Consider the following 16,237-nt stretch of genomic DNA (forward strand, 5'->3'; position numbering starts at 1 on the left):
TGCCACTAAGGCCTGGCCCAGGGGAAGGGAAGAGTGGAGACATTCATTCCTCAAGACCGATGTCCTGTGAACCACCTCAGGGCACATGCCACTGTCCGGTTTCAAGGCTGGATGTTGTTTCCTGGTGTTAATGTCCATTGTGATGCAACAGAGTAAAACAATTAGCCATCTCTGCCTGCTATAAACAGGGGAGGCGTCCTTCCAGAAAACAAAATAGAGCCCCGATGATGTCCCGGCCACAGGGGCGATGTGAGACCTCCTCGTGGGCTGCTGCACTGTGTGGCGGTTTACTCCTGCAGAGAAATTACCCTTAATCTCTCCAGTACTGTGGAAAACCCCCAAGGCTGTGTTGGAATGTATTTCCTCACAAACTTGTTTAAGAAAGTTTCTTATGCCACAACCCATACCCACTGCAGAGTGTGCTTCTTGGTTAACTTTCTGAGGGACCTGCACAGGGACACAAAGGCCAATGTTAGATTCTCGTAGGACCTTAGGGTATCCAGGGATTTTAGCGTTCATAGGGGTGTAAGGCAGGGCTGTATCCTGGCCCCCTTTCTTTTTAATCTTTATATCAATGACCTGGACGACTGCCTGGTGAACACTGGAGTTGACTTCCCTTATGTTGGGCGCAGGGGTTTGCCCGTTCTGCTATATGCAGACGATGCCGTCCTCCTGGTTAGAACTGCAAGAGGTCTGCAGTCTTTATTGAACGCCTTCTGTAGCTTCATAACCATTATCCAAAATGGGGTAACCCAAAAAGTCAAAGACCTGGGTATTTATACACTATTGAAATACAGTGGTCTTCAACCATTACTTTCACTTGAACTGAATTAATCAATACATGTTCAATGTTGCCACATAGTTATGGGATATGTCTTTCAGATCAACCCTACACATTCAATGTATTAAATCTTTTACAAAGAAGAAAACAAAATGCAACAGCAGCAATTACAAAATCAGGGGCAATTTTTATTCATTGCGTTTACAACTATCTCTGTATGAGAGGCTTTTAGGTTGCGAAGTGAAGTTACTGTACAAAGTAGTTCACAAGAAATTAAAAATTAAACGTGCAGAAGATAAAGAAATGTCAAGTGCTTAGTAGAAGAAAGTAGATAAAGATATAGATATATTTACAATATTATATTCACAATAGATCGGTAGCACAGTTCACCGTCTTGCAATAACCTGGCCTATGATATCAAGTTTTTTTACACACATTTTTCGATAAATGGGGACATAGCTTCCAAAAACTTATTGCACCAGAAAATGTGTTTCACAATTCAGGTATTAAAAGAGAGGGGGAGCGTCGACGTTTCGACTCGTCTTAGGGCCTAAAGGTGAGTTGGACCGTGGCCATGCGAGTCTTCATCAGTAAGGATGTATATCAGGCTGTTGCATTAAAATTGCGACCAAGATCAGGCTCGCAAAACCATAGGGCAAAGAAAAATTGCTTACCCTATAGTGGGGATGGACCAAGTGAAATTTCTTCACTCTTTGTCCCAAGGTTAATGTTAATTCCTAAAAACATAATAGCGTGGTCAATTGACTCACTCACTCTCTTGTAACTATTCCAAGAATACTCCAAACCAAAGAATTATGGACATGTCAGTACCTTATCCACGAAGCGTAGATAGAATACTATGTTCTCGTGATGTAGCAGGTTTTAATCTCTGCATAATCAATTCTCAAAGATATTTAAAGATGGTCCTATGGATGAATAAAGGAACCAAGCACACTTCAATATTCTAATTGCTCAAGGAATCAAATTAAAGAACCGAACACAATTCGATATTCTTACTTATAATTCATACTCAGTTCATTCCTTTATATATGAACTATGCTGCCTTGATCAGGTTTAGGTAATTGAATACACGGTGTCGATTATTTTGTATTAAAAACCTGAGGAACTATTCTCAGCGACTGAAATGAGGGCATAGAGGAAAGTCTTACCCAAAAGTCAATTGCTTTTTGTCCAAAAGTCGTTGCTCAGACCTATGTTCATGGGCATGTGTGCGAACAAATCCGCTGTAAAGATAACAATTGCGGGTCAAATTAATTTGCTAGATCTGTACTTATTGGAAAGGCGAATTTTGAATAAGCCCCGCGAGAAACCACAGTCGGGGAGACTTACCGGAATCAATCTTTCCAGTTCCAAACGATAGGCGTTCTGAGACGACCGCTGCTCTCATGCCGTGTTTGTAATTGCATGCATGGATGTAGAAAGAAGACTACTTGATCTACATTCACCCAAGGAATCCTAACCACGGAAGGATGATTGATTCATCTCGTATGTAGCGGACGTGGACCTCGTAATTAATTGTGAAGCCTGAGCTTTACAATTATTGACATTATCACAGTTGTTCCCCAATGGCTGTCTGCTTATATTTGATATCTTTTTTAATTGAATGTCTTTTATAATGGATTGTGTTTATAATTATAGACCGTGTTTTAATTGTGTATTATATTCATTGTGGTACTGTTGCTTTTATGGTTTTTATATTTGAAAAACCGAATAAGTATTTTGACTAGTGTGCTTCTTGCTTGTTATGCTTCCGGGTTGTAACATGGATCTGGTATAACAGCGCTATGATGCTGTGACGTCAATCCCGAAGAAGCTGATCTGGGTGATCGATCAAGTGGCTATGAATGGCGATCCCTGCTTTCTTTTTAAAGAAATGTTTCGGATGAAAGGCATACAAAATGCTGCTGGGTGCGGGTGTTACTGTTAAGACTCTATACCATAAGCAAGTAGCAATTGGAAAGTGACTGCTGTTGCCATGATAAAACAAGGCAAAGAAATAGGTTTTAAAAAACAGTGCCCTCGTTTGAACGGTTTTGGATGAGACTTGAAATAATTGTTATGCCCCAAGATACTCAGATCTCTAATTGTACTGAAAAATCTACATTAGAGTAATACTAAAAAAAAACGATACAGGAACAAGTACAAATATGCCTGTGATCCGTGATTTATAAAAGTAACCAGGCGAGGCAGTCAGGAATACTTGAGATTAGATTGAGAGGAAGTGTGTGGGCGGGGTGAGGGTGCGTCAGTGTGGAGGGGTTAAGGGAAGGGGGTGGAAGGAAAGTTATAATAGCTGCTATACAATAGGGAGGGCAGGGGGGTATTTAAATTATAAAACAAATTGGTTCCAGCAATATTTTGGACCACCGGTGGCATACCCGTCTATTCTGTAGTTTTAATCTCTCCGCCGAAAAATGGGTCAGTTAATAACACCAGTATTTAAAGGGCCTCGAAGCTGCGACATTGTTATACTAGCACTTTCGGCTGCCCACACAGCCTACCTGTTATAGCTGACAGATAAAGAAATGTTTCTAGGAAAGAGAAGTAGCGGGAAAATTAGACTCAAAATACATGGCGAATCCGTCCTGTCAACGTGCTTCCCACCCTGTTGCCAGATCCCATATCCACTCTCGAGAATAGATAAACTGAAAGCTTGAATTCAACAACAAGTAGCCCAACACGGTCCGCAGACCTCCCAGAAGGTGGGGGCAGTGTTTCGTGTTGGCTAAGGCCTTTGTCGGCGGTTGTGGGCCAGCAGCGCCGCGCTGCCAGTTGTGGGTGTCCTGTGCATGACTGATCAGAAACAAAAACATGTTGAACATGTTGATGCCGTGGGGAAGGCGTGGCGAAAGGGAGACTGGAGTGTAAGTGTTATTATTGCGATTTAAACCACGCTTCTCGATAACCGCGCGCAAGTCCGCCTGGGAGCAATCAATGTCTCCAGTACTGACTCCTTCCCGCCTCTGAATGTGGATTAAATTACCTCTCAATCTCCTTTCACTGAATAATAGTCGCAGCTCTCAAGATTCCCAGATTCATGCCAGAGTTGCTCGGCTTGCCCAGTATCTTGCTTCGCATTCTGGGGCTTGCAGTTCTTTTTTTTATCTTTCATAAAATCAGCAGTACACGTCCCAAAATGCAAAGAAAATAATAAAAAACTGGACCGTATAATCTATTCAGGCCTGAGAGACTTGAAAGCTCAGAGAACAAGCGCTCGCCAGACAGAGACTTTTCTCTTTTTCCTCCATCCCACTTAGACGGACTGCCCTGACTTCCTGCTGGCGCAAAAGGTTTTTATTATCTTTATGGGGCCATGTGTTTAGCCCCATAAAGATAACAAACCTTTTACGCCAGCAGGAAGTTCAGGGCAGTCCATCCAAGTGGGTTGGAGGAAAAAGAGAAAAGAATACGTCACCATGACCTCTTTCCCAATGGCTGGCCACTGTTTAGTCTAAACGGTGACGCCGGCCAATGGGAAAGAGGGGCGGGGCTTATATATAGATCATAAAATCTTGCGAGCGAGACTGTGCATGTGCGCAGTCCATGCCACGAGACCTAAAAAAAAAAAGCGAAGCAATACTACAATTCCGGACCCAACCACTAGATGGCGGAATAATGCACAGCATAGTGAATCCAGAAAATTCTTCAAGCTGCAAAACTACACCGACCGGTAAACTATTTGTTTCTCTACGTCGAGAGAACAGGAGTCGAGCAAAAAGAGAAGAATCTTTGTCTCCTTACTCTCAATATTTGAGAGCATATTTCCCCTCTTTGGTGGTACCATAGTCTCCTACATTGACTGTGCAACCCAACAAGTATTTTTGCAGCGTGAATTCTTTTTTGGATTCACATGCTGTGCATTACTCCGCCATCTAGTGGTTGGGTCTGGAATTGTCTGTTTAAAAACAAAAATATTCTCTTGTTTTGGTCGCTGTCGACCACCATTTGGTGGCAGGTACGTCCCCAGTGTGACGTCGGACAGTATCCTGGAGGTCGACCTTCGTGGTAGCCATCTTCAGATTCTTTTTTCCGCTGTTAGTTCTGGAAGCTCCGACGATTTTTCCCCAAAAACTTGAAGAAAAGGCTACCGCGAATCACACCTTTCATAGACGCCGTAACCGGGGACAAGAGTAGAGCTCTGGCAACGACACTACAGAGGACCTCGTCGGTCCACAAATGCCGAGGTAGGGGACATGGAAAACATCCCTTTCAAGTTTTGTCCCAAGTGCTGAAACCAAAGAGAGGCCCACTACGCCACGATGTCGGAGAAAGCTAAGAAAATATCCTTCAATGCTGGGTTTCTCCACTCACAAGGAAGAACAGGGAGTACCAGCAGAATCAACGCACGAGGAATCGGATGTCGAAATTCTTGAAGGAGACTCCAAAAAAAATACCACGCCCACAAGAAGGCGAGCGAAAAAACTAATAAAACTGATAAGGCAAGACACCATACACATCAGTCGGAACTGAAGGGCCATGAACATAAGGTGCAGCCCAAGGCAGCCCCGACGCAGAGCAAAAAGGTGATCGAGGGTCAGCCGTGATTAAAACAACCCCACAGAACCCAACCAAAGGTTACTGAGAAGGGAAAATTGCAGAACATGCAGAAACAAGGGGTCGAACACGAACCCACAAAGAAAAGCACTACGCCGTCGAAACCGGATGTGGCCGCTAACAAGAAGATAAAATCCCCAGCCTCCGATACCGAGAGAGCTCTCGAGGTGTGAAAGAAAAGGAAAAGACTCGAGGACGAAATGGCAAGGCTCTCCCAAAGAAAAAGAGAGTTTGACGCATCTCTGAAGGATTTTCGAATCCCTAAAACCACGGTGCCAAAGAAGCTGAAGACTCTGAGGGAGAGGAAGAAGGTATCGTCGACTCACCCCCAACACCAGAACCTTGCGATGAAGATCCCGAAGAATGCAGGGACCTGCTTGAGGAGGAGGAAATCTCAGAAAATTTTGAGGATTCATTTATGGAACTACCTCGATGCCGAAAGTCCGGAGGAGGAGGTATGCAGTTATCCTTCAAAAGCATCCCTACCAGATGAGACCGCTTTCTACAATGGCTTAGTCCAGAGGGCAGCAGACCATTTCGGAGTCACCCTTGAAGAAGAAAAAGGAGACACGTTTTCTCCTGGAAACCCTAGCCCCTTCCATCAAGGGGACTCAATACCTCCCAATGCTTCCAGGCACACTGGCTCAGGGCAAAGAAGCCTTCAAGGAACCAGCTTCAAGCAAGGGTGTAACACCAAGGGTAGAAAAGAAATAAAACGCCTCATCAAAGGACCCTAAATATATATATGAAAACACAGTGCCAGATTCAATTATTGTCACCACAGCCAGAAGGGCTAATGCAGTCTCCAATACAGGTCCTCCACTAGAAAAGGAGAGTAAAAGAAGGGACATGGTGGGGAAAAGAAGGGACATGGTGGGGAGAAGAAGGGACATGGTGGGGAGAAAAAGGGACATGGTGGGGAGAAGAATGGAAAAGGATGCAGCAACACAGTGGTGCATCGCAAATTCCAATGCTCTACTAAATCGATTCAGCCACCAACAGTGGTACGAAATAGAGGAGATTCTCAAACTGCCCGAAGAGGACAAGAAAAGAGCAAAATCTATTGTCCAAGAAGGTAAAAACATGGCCAATACATGTCTGAAATCAGCCCCTGCAGACACAGCCAGTAGGCAAATTTGCACAGGCACCATCCTCTGAAACTGGATATTCTTAGCCAGGCATGTATTCTAACAGGAGATTCAAATTTCTATCATCAATAGACCGTTCACTAGGGACGCACTCTTTGGGAAGGAAGTGGATGAATCCCTTCAGATCAAAAAAGACAATGAGACTGCTAGGGCGATGGGAGCCCTACAGCAGAGAGGTTCTTTTAAAAGAGGTGGTTTCAGCAACAAAGACCACAGGAAAAGGTGCATTTGGTCAGGGACAGCAGATGTTGAAGCAACCACAAGGTCAAACCCCTGGGCAACAATCGGGTCAACAGGGACGTTACCAAGGCTGGCACCAACAACATAAACAGCCCTTTCGGGGGAGAGGCAGAGGCTGAGGCCAAAGCCCCAGAGGAAGAGGAAATGACTCAGTTGCAGAAAAGAACCCACACCCAACACCAGTGGGGGGGGAAGGATATCCTTGTACCTCAAACAGTGGAAAAATATCACAACAGGTAATTGGATATTGAATTTGGTAAAGTACGGGTATTGCATAGAGCTAACAAAAACACCACCTGCAACACCACCAAAATGTCGAACATTTCTGAATTCGGAAGTAACACAGCTAAACTCAGAAATCAAAAAACTTCTAAAAACAAGCAATAGAAGTAGTACCAAAATAGGAATGTTTCTAAGGAAACTACTCCCAATACTTCCTAGTACCAAAACAGAACCGGACTCCAAGGCCAATATTGGACTTAAGGTTCCTAATCTGGTTCATACTAACACAATGTTTCAAGATGTGTACTCTTCAAGAAATAATCCCACAAATTCAAAAGGGAGACTACAGGGCACCAATAGATCTCAGACTCCCACGTGCATATCCCTATGAACAAAACAAAGTACCAGCGGTTCCTACACAATTATCAATTTAAAGTGCTCCCATTCGGTATACAATTGGCTCCATGTGTCTTCACAAAGTGCCTAGCCGCAGTGGTGGCACAACTAAGAAGGGAAGGAATCCACGTCTATCCCTATCTGGATGATAGGCTCATAAAAGCACATTCAAAGCGAACATGCTACAATCCTGTACAATCAGTCTTCCAAACACTACAGGAACTGGGTTTCTCAATAAACCACATAGAATCTTCAACAAAATCAGAAAGGGAAAAAAACCTTCCTAGGAGCAAGATTAAACTCAAGCAGTACGAAAGAGTACCCCATACAAAAGAGGACACAGGCTATCCATCAAGAAGCGACCCCCTACCTGAGTGCACAATCTCGGACAGTGAGGAAAGTCATGAAACTGATGGGCATGATGGCGTCATGCATCCCACTTATACTTCACGCATGCCTGCACATGCGCCCATTTCAGGAATAGCTTACCAATAGCTGGTCTCAAGCCACAGGGAGTTGGAAGGATCTAGTGGTTGTTGCACAAAAGGTGCAAGCAGAAATGCAATGGTGGGCCTCCAATAACATAGCACGGGGAGACCTTTCATGAACCCAACTCTATCTGTGACGATCACCACGGACGCATCCCTCAACGATTGGGGGGCACATTACAACCAGCTGAAAGTATGTGGTCAATAGAATGAACAGAATTCCATAAAACACATCAACTGGAAATAAACTGTCTTCCTGGCATTGAAAGCATTCCAGAAACACATCAAAGGGAGGACTATCCTAATTCAAACAGACAATACAACAACAATGTTCTAGCCGAACAAGCAGGGAGGTACGAAGTCCTTTCCCTTGAGCACACTTGCACAGGAAATATGGAAATGGGCAGTTGCCCAAAGAATCAACCTACAAACAGTACATCTACCAGGAGTAGACAATATTACAGTAGACCAGCTGAGTAGACAGAACTGCTCTCTCGAATGGCAGTTGAAACAGAAAACAGTACAATGCATCTTCAACCTCTGGTGAATGCCAGTGATAGACCTGTTTGCAACACTGCAGAACAAGACATGCCGATTCTTTGCCTCAAGGTTTCCACACCGCTTGTCAAAGGGGAATGCACTTTCACTCAACTGATGAGACATTTGCTTACGCCTTTCCACCAATACCACTGATACAAAGAGTACTAGAATAAGCAAATCAGCTAGGAACAAACATGATTCTCATTGGCCCTCAATGGCCAAGGTAAACATCGTACTCAACTCTGCTACAACTATCAAAGGTTGAAAATGATCAAAATTAAAGCAGACAAGGACCTGCTAACAATGCGACAAGGCCAAATATTTCACCTGGAACCAGCAACACTCTGGCAGCTTGGCATTTAAGTATATAGCATTTGGCCACCCTAACCTGCCTCCACGAACAATGGAAATTCTAAAAGAGGCAAGGAAACAGTCCACAAGACAATGCTATGCAGCAAAATGGAAACGTATACCACCTGGTGCACTGCTAACAATAAAAACAATACTAATACCACACAAGAAACAGTAATCACATATCTAACTGATCTCTTGGACAACATCAACTACTCCAGTATAATGGTGCATCTTGCTGCCATAGTAGCATACTCAAGAAGAAAATCTTGCAAACGTTTCTTCACAAGACCTGTTATTAAAAGGTTCTTAGAAGGATTAAAGAGGAGTGCCCCACCCAGAGCATTCCCAGTTCCCTCATGGAGCCTAAATACAGTACTTGCTCAACTGATGGGAAAACCCTTTGAACCCATGCATTCAGCTGCCCTCAAATACATTACTCTAAAGACACCCTTTCCTATCGCGATTACTTTCCTACAGAGAGTAAGTGAGCTACAGGTTCTAACAATACAGGAAGCATACGTGCAAATCCACAAGGATAAAGTAATCTTAAAAACAAACCCACACTTCTTACCAAAGGTGGTATCAAAATATCACTTAAATCCGAATATCATCCTACCAGTTTTCTTCAAAAAGTCAAAGGCAAAAGAAGCCTCAAAACCCTAGATGTAAGGAGAGCATTGCTGTATTATCTGCAAAGGACAGAACACATACTCAAAACAAAACAGTTGTTTGTCGCCTACGCACATACCGATACAGGATCACCGGTCACAAAGGCTACAATTGCAAGATGGATAGTACAAAAAATTCAATCATGTTATGCCTATGCCAACAAAGAGCTAACACTACGACCAACAGCTCACTCCACTAGAAAGAAGGGCGCAACCCTTGCTTTCATGGCCAATGTACCCATTGACACTATTTGTGCAGCAGCAACATGGGCATCACCCCACTTTTACAAAACATTACTGTGTGGACATACAAATGAGTAAGGAAGCTTAAATTTGACAGAAGGTGCTTCAACACCTGTTTGCAAGCTCTTACTCTCACCACAGCCGCCAAAGCCCGGGAGAAACCGCTACGTAATCGAATGCACAGCATGTGAATCCAGAAAAGGATTCACGCTGCAAAACAAAATGGTTACTTACCAGTAGGAGTAGTTTTGTAGCTTGACGAATTTTCTGGATTCACGTGCAACCCTCCTGGCCTTCCCTACAAGGAAAACAAACAGGTGGGGAAGCAAATGATTACATCAGTTATTTAATAACCATCTCAAGGACTACAGATTTAAAATAAGAACAGAACCGAAGATGGCTACCACACACGTCGACCTCCAGGATACCGTCTGACGGGACCAAATGGTGGTTGACCCTGACCAAAACGAGAGGAAAAAAACACACAAAAAGAATGACCATTCTGGACCCAATCACTAGATGGCGGAATAATGCACAACATGTTGAATGCACAGCACGCGAATCCAGAAGATTCTTCAAGCTGCAAAACTACTCCTAGTGGAAAGTAACTATTTTGTACATATAGCAAAAAAGATGTACAATGACATAATCTGACAAATATTGCCAAGCAAAGCCTCTATGGTAGACAAAAACGAGTGCTATCTTAACATAATTCGTTGTTTTCTTAAGTGTTCCAATAACAATGTGAAGTCTGCTGATTTTACATCTTAAGTAACTATCAAAGATTTGTCGGAAATGTTGCATACTAGAATAATATAGAACCAAACAGTTACCGGACCATAACACAAGTGTTGGTAATATTAATGTGGCCAAGTGCTCAAATGGAATTGATGTAAAAATCCAAAGCTATGCATCCCATTTAATTATACTTCAGAATAGAATTGTCTGGCGTACAAAACACAATTCAACAAAGTCAAAATAAAAGGACATTATGCAATAGCTTTGTCAAAAGTTATTTCAGCCAACCATTGTTATGACCTTATCACTAAATAGTACTTTAGGCCCAAGTGGACTATATTCAATCACTCAAATCCTAATGAAGCCTGAGAGGGCTGCTACATCATAAAGCATGTGCATGTACAAAGGTCATGCCAATTGTTTAGACAATGCAAGTTTAACAAAATCTTACATCTAGTCTCAGCTTCTGTTGCCAAAGAGTCAATATGATGACCTGCATTTATAAGAATAAAAATAATTAAAACCCTACGTGGCTGCCACTTCTCAACCTGCAAAGGAAAATAACTATATCAGTAACATACACTCTCTCTGAAATGTACAGCCAATTACTAATCCAAATTTAGCCCAAAAGGGATGGCTGTATCAAAATTATTTATGTACCTTGATTCTAGCCTCTGCAATTGTAAGGTCCATTTGCCTCCTCTGATGTTAGAGGGTTCTCTGTCAAACACCATCAACTGTAGTCTACTACTGTCACTTATATGATGCTCTTTAAGATGCCTGGCAACCTGATATTATTTATCTTCGGGAGAAATGGTTCTCATATATTCCAGGACCCTTTTTTTTTGTTGGAGGATGGTATTCTCCAAGTATCATTTATAACAGGTGCATTTAATGCCATAGACCCAAAAATCTGAGTTACAAGACAGCCTGTTATTGATATAGAACTCCTCCCTCCTGCCAGGGATTTCAAAGGACTGAGTTTCAACACACTTTCCGTTTTGCACATCTTCTGAAACCCATGAGTGAAGAAAGTGTTGTTGGCTAACTCTGTGGTAACCAAATATTTGCATAGAATATCCTTCAATGACATTGTTTACTTGAAATTAATTCTAGGGTTGTCATCAAGATGTCTAGATATAGTCTTATCAGTAAATAAGATGTACCAATGTATCTGTAGACTTTCTTACCTCCCCTATGTTTGTTGCTGAAAGTTGTAATAAATCGGAGTTTAATTCTTAATTGCTCGTGGTCTGTGGAGCAAGTCCTTCCTTTTGAAATTAATTCTGGTAGATGCACCCTGAAGAACTCTAGAGTTTGTTCACCCTTGCTCAAAACCTCTTAGGCATGATTTCCTTTTCCTTCTGGAACTCGTCAATGCTGCAGTTCCTCATTGCTCATATCAGTTCACCGAAGGGTCTCAATGTGACTAGTGAAGCTCATTTTGAGTTCATTGTTAATAGGCTTAATTACAAAATACACTGCTGATTTTCCTTTTTTTTTTAAGTTGCGGGATCCCTTCCAGGTGGCAAATGTCATCTATATAGCAGATCCAGAGATCTCAATTGGTCCTATATATTAGTGTTACTGGCAACCTGCTATTCTCACCAGCCCATAAATAAGTTAGCGTAACTGGCGGCAAAGCAGATGCCCATTGCAGTTCGGTGTGAGTGCTTATAATGATTATCAAAAATAATAAAGATTGTTGTCAAGGCAAAACCACATCCTATCTAATAACATCTCTGTATGCAAAAAAAAGGAAAGTGACCTCTAAAGTGGTGGCAGTCCTGGAGACGTAGACCATGACGGATGCAAGTGTACAAACTATTGACGTCTAGACTCATAAGGAGATAATCATCCTCCCCCACTGATGTCAGCTTTGAGTCTAAAAAAATGTCCATTGTCTTTCAAGTATGACTGTAAAATCTCAACAAACGAACGGAAGAAGACATTTGTGTTAACATCTATGTAAGATTCAGATTACCCCTACAGCTGGTATCTCATAATTGTTGTAAGCAGTCCGTTTTCTCAAACAATTCAATGGCATCATACTGCATGCATGACAATAAGAACATCGATTTAGGTTTAAAACTACTGCGACAACTCAAATCAACAGAGCTATTCATAACTGTCAAAGTATCCTATCAGTATTAGGTGTAACAATATTGTCAAGTTCACATAATGTATGTATCAAATCTCCCTTACTTACATTTAAGTTAGAAGATGCTACTCTCGTCACATCTTGCTTGCATTTATTTGCTACCTTTAACTGATACCATATTTTTTTTTTTAATGTCAGGTTCCTAGTAAAGTTAAATACATTGGTACGGCTCTGGATATGGTTCAGTTCAACGGTTGGACCCTAGATCGTACTTCAGTTTGGGTAACCGTTAGTGTAAAATTAGAAAGATTTATCACATTACTTGGATGCTGTTCGACCTGTTTTGATTCCCACTGAGGTTATGTTTACTTCAGTTCTGCTTGTACCTTGCTTGTTTGAGCTTTTTTCTCCCCGTCCTCTTAGTCATCCATGTTTTGTTCCAGTCTCTCCTTGCTGTAGAGACAGAACTCCTCTAAAGTTATTCCTTGTCAGCAGTGAGTCGGAGCCAGTTGATACATCACTTTCAGTGGCATCACGGGTTCCTCTAGTTTGAGAGTTCGCTCTCAATCTCAGGAATCAAGTCCTGTGGTTACATTACCTCCTGATTTTCCTCTCGGATCTGTCTGATTTAAACACGATTTAAAAAAAAAATAAAAGTCCGTACTCTGCTATTCAGACAGTCTTTAAAGTCGCAGATTAATTTCCTCTGTTTCTCAGACTTTATTTCCTTCCCCCTGTTTTCTGTTTTCAAATTCAGTTTCACAAGTTACCCATATGGATTTTTAGAGCCTAGTGCAAAAGAGTTATAAAAACTTTCTTGTCCTATATTTTCCTCATAAGTTGTTTTTTAGTTTGCCTTAATTGTAAGTGCTCTATTTAAGTATCTGCTAATTAAAGCTATTTTCAAAATACAGTGCCGACTAGACATTAAGTTTGGTGCAAGCAAATTCATATCTCTTCGATCTGTTGTTTCTAGCCCCCTCTGACTACTGGAGCAGGCCTTGACTGCTCCACTTGTTTCTCTGGGAGACTCTAGTGCCTACACAGTTAGTCTGCTAGACTGTGTTCAGTATACAGTCATACTAGACAATATTGGGCGATAGTGTTTCTGTTGGTATAAATTGGTGCTCTCTGTAAGCAAGTCTTCATTAAACTCAGTCATGAACATTTGGAAGTTTTCTTTCTCTTTAGTTGAACTGAGTTGTTACATTGCTCTAATCTCTGCTGGTTACCTTCAGACCCGTTTTGCACGGACTATCGAAGGATTGTTTAACTTAAAGAAACTGAGCTCTTCATTCAAAAGTAGATTTTCTTTTTATCCTGTCTGGTCAGTCTCCTGGTTTTCCCTCTCTTACGATGCATCCAACCTCACAGTGGTGCTTAAGCTTTCTTCTTCTGTAGAATCCCACTGAATCACTACTGTATCCCAGCATACACAGTTTAGTTCTGTGATTTGAACCTTTAAAACAATACATAAAAATACAGGAACAAGTACATTTGTTTAATTCCCAAACCAAAATGCTACAGAATGAAATATGCATTTTAATGGAACGTTTAGAGTGATTAAAAATGTTTTTATTTCAAAAAGATAGTGGTATGCTAGTCTCATAAAGCAAACAGAAGGAGATGATGGACGGAGAGCTGAAACTTTTCTGACACGCACCCCCCCAGTCACAGATCTGGGTTGAATCCATCATCATTCTTTAGCTCACTTCGCCACCTCAGTTCAGACCCACCTCTATGCAAGCAATTTTAGAATACCAACTTAATTGTTAACCTTTAGTTCCAAATTCCTTAACATTTACACTGTTTAAAGTTCCATGTTTGCACATTGCTTTTTTACGTGTATACTTTATTAAATCTGCTAATAGTGAATTTACTAAACACTTGATTAGGGCCTGTTACCCCTGGTTCTGAAGCATATCTATAGAGCTTTGTACCCCATATGAGGCAGCAAAGTACTCCAATCATAATCAGTTTCTCTGCAGCTTTCTGTTGAAAAGGTGTAGCATATACATTGTGGAGGGTGGGGGCTGAGGTGCGTGAGGTTCAAAGACATGCTCTAGATATGGTGGTGTTCAGCAAATATGTGGAGCATGTGAAAGTTGCCCCATGTAAAGATCATGTTCTGCATCTTGAATTTATAATGATATAAGATGCTGTGTCTTAAATGCTTTCTGGAATTGGATGTGATTGCCGCTACTCCTTTATTTGTAGGGGCACTATGTTGCAAAGTTTGACTATCGGGGTCAAGGAGGTTTCACTAGTTCTTGCCCTTTTGAATGGAGGTAAATTCCATAATAGGGCCAGCTTGAGCGCAGATATCCAGATGGAGATAGATGTGGAATAGTTGTTGAATGAAGAGGAGTCAAGTCTGATGGATTGTTTGCATAATGGCTTAGTGGTATTCTTTCTGACTGCTGGAAGCCTGTGTAGGGTAGATGTGATGTACGTTTGCATCAGTTGAGAAGCGGTCTGATGGCTACAACTTTAACTATTGACCAGGAGCGCCGAGGCAGAGACCACTGGCATCATCAGGGTGGGAAAGTACTAATGCAGTAGTAGCTTACATGTTTTACGGGAGCCCCAGGTATGGCAGATTCATTAAAGACATTTCCTACTATGAAATCCTTCAAGAGGTAGTTTTGAGATCATGATCACCCCTAAATGCTTCAGTTCAGCTGATCATGTATGGGTGTGTTAATTCCTGAGGCCAAATGGTTTAAATGTGGTGATGTATCCATGTGCCACAGGCTGGCATATCAGTTTTGAAGAATGGGCTGGTTGTAGTTCGCAAAGAATCCATTGATTAGTCACTTGTAAGCATTTCTCTGTGGTACTGGTCAAGACCAAAATAACTTTGGAGCTTCAAAAATATTTGGTTGTCATCCATATTGTTATAACAGTAATCACCCTATTGCCAGATTATGGGCTAAACAACTGGACAGTTTTACGGAAGAACTTAAAGATGATTTGCTACTCATATAAATCCCATACAGCGCTGCGAGGCCTCCGGGTAGTTACGCGCTATACAAGTGCAATTTTTCATTTCATTTCATTTCATTGCGCTAATACAGCATTGTATGAGGGATAGCTTATCAACACCTGTTTTCAGAACTCATCCTACAATGTATATTGCTTAATTGTGGAAATATAAAAGAAATCCTTGGAAATATGGGTATAAAACATGCTACCTTACTGACACTACTTCTGTATGAAACAATATATTGAAGGAAAATTAAAGCTTAATATAGTTGGTCAAAAAAATGAATAAGTATAGTTGTAACAGTTGTTTTTTTAAATATTATAAATCTTTTTATTGAAATTTTGAATAACATATCACAAGCAGTGTAGTATAAACATGAGCCCACAGGGTGGCAGTGCTGCCATAAGATTATTATTTAAACTATACCAGCGCAAGCAAAGTATATAGACACAACCCCAACGATGTTCCATAGCCTACCAGTCAGGGCTCTGCACAACCCCCACTGCTGGGCTTCAGGATTTACAAGGGTGTCTTCCCATATGCCCCGACAAGACCTCCGCAGGGACCACATTTTTTCCCATTTTCAGGGGCATCCTCGACCTTGGTAGATAGCTTTCAGTTAACATGCACCAATCCATATCTTTTTCCCTTCCCGCAAGCAGTGGTGTCTCGTGATCCCCACATCCTTGCTATATTTCTTCTGTCCACTGACAGACCCAAGGATAACCCAATTTATTATAGCGGGTGGTGGATCGTC

The 16,237-nt window shown here is 41.7% G+C and overlaps 1 protein-coding gene across 19 annotated transcripts in view; it reads left to right on the top strand.

Moving 5' to 3' along the window:
- UBR5 (ubiquitin protein ligase E3 component n-recognin 5) overlaps window positions 1-16,237 on the top strand; it is a 2,132,574-nt gene that overhangs the window by 314,476 nt on the left and 1,801,861 nt on the right. The window lies entirely within an intron of this gene.

This window comes from Lissotriton helveticus, chromosome 4_1, assembly GCF_964261635.1.
Source record: "Lissotriton helveticus chromosome 4_1, aLisHel1.1, whole genome shotgun sequence".
In the NCBI taxonomy this organism is placed as follows: Eukaryota; Metazoa; Chordata; class Amphibia; order Caudata; family Salamandridae; genus Lissotriton; species Lissotriton helveticus.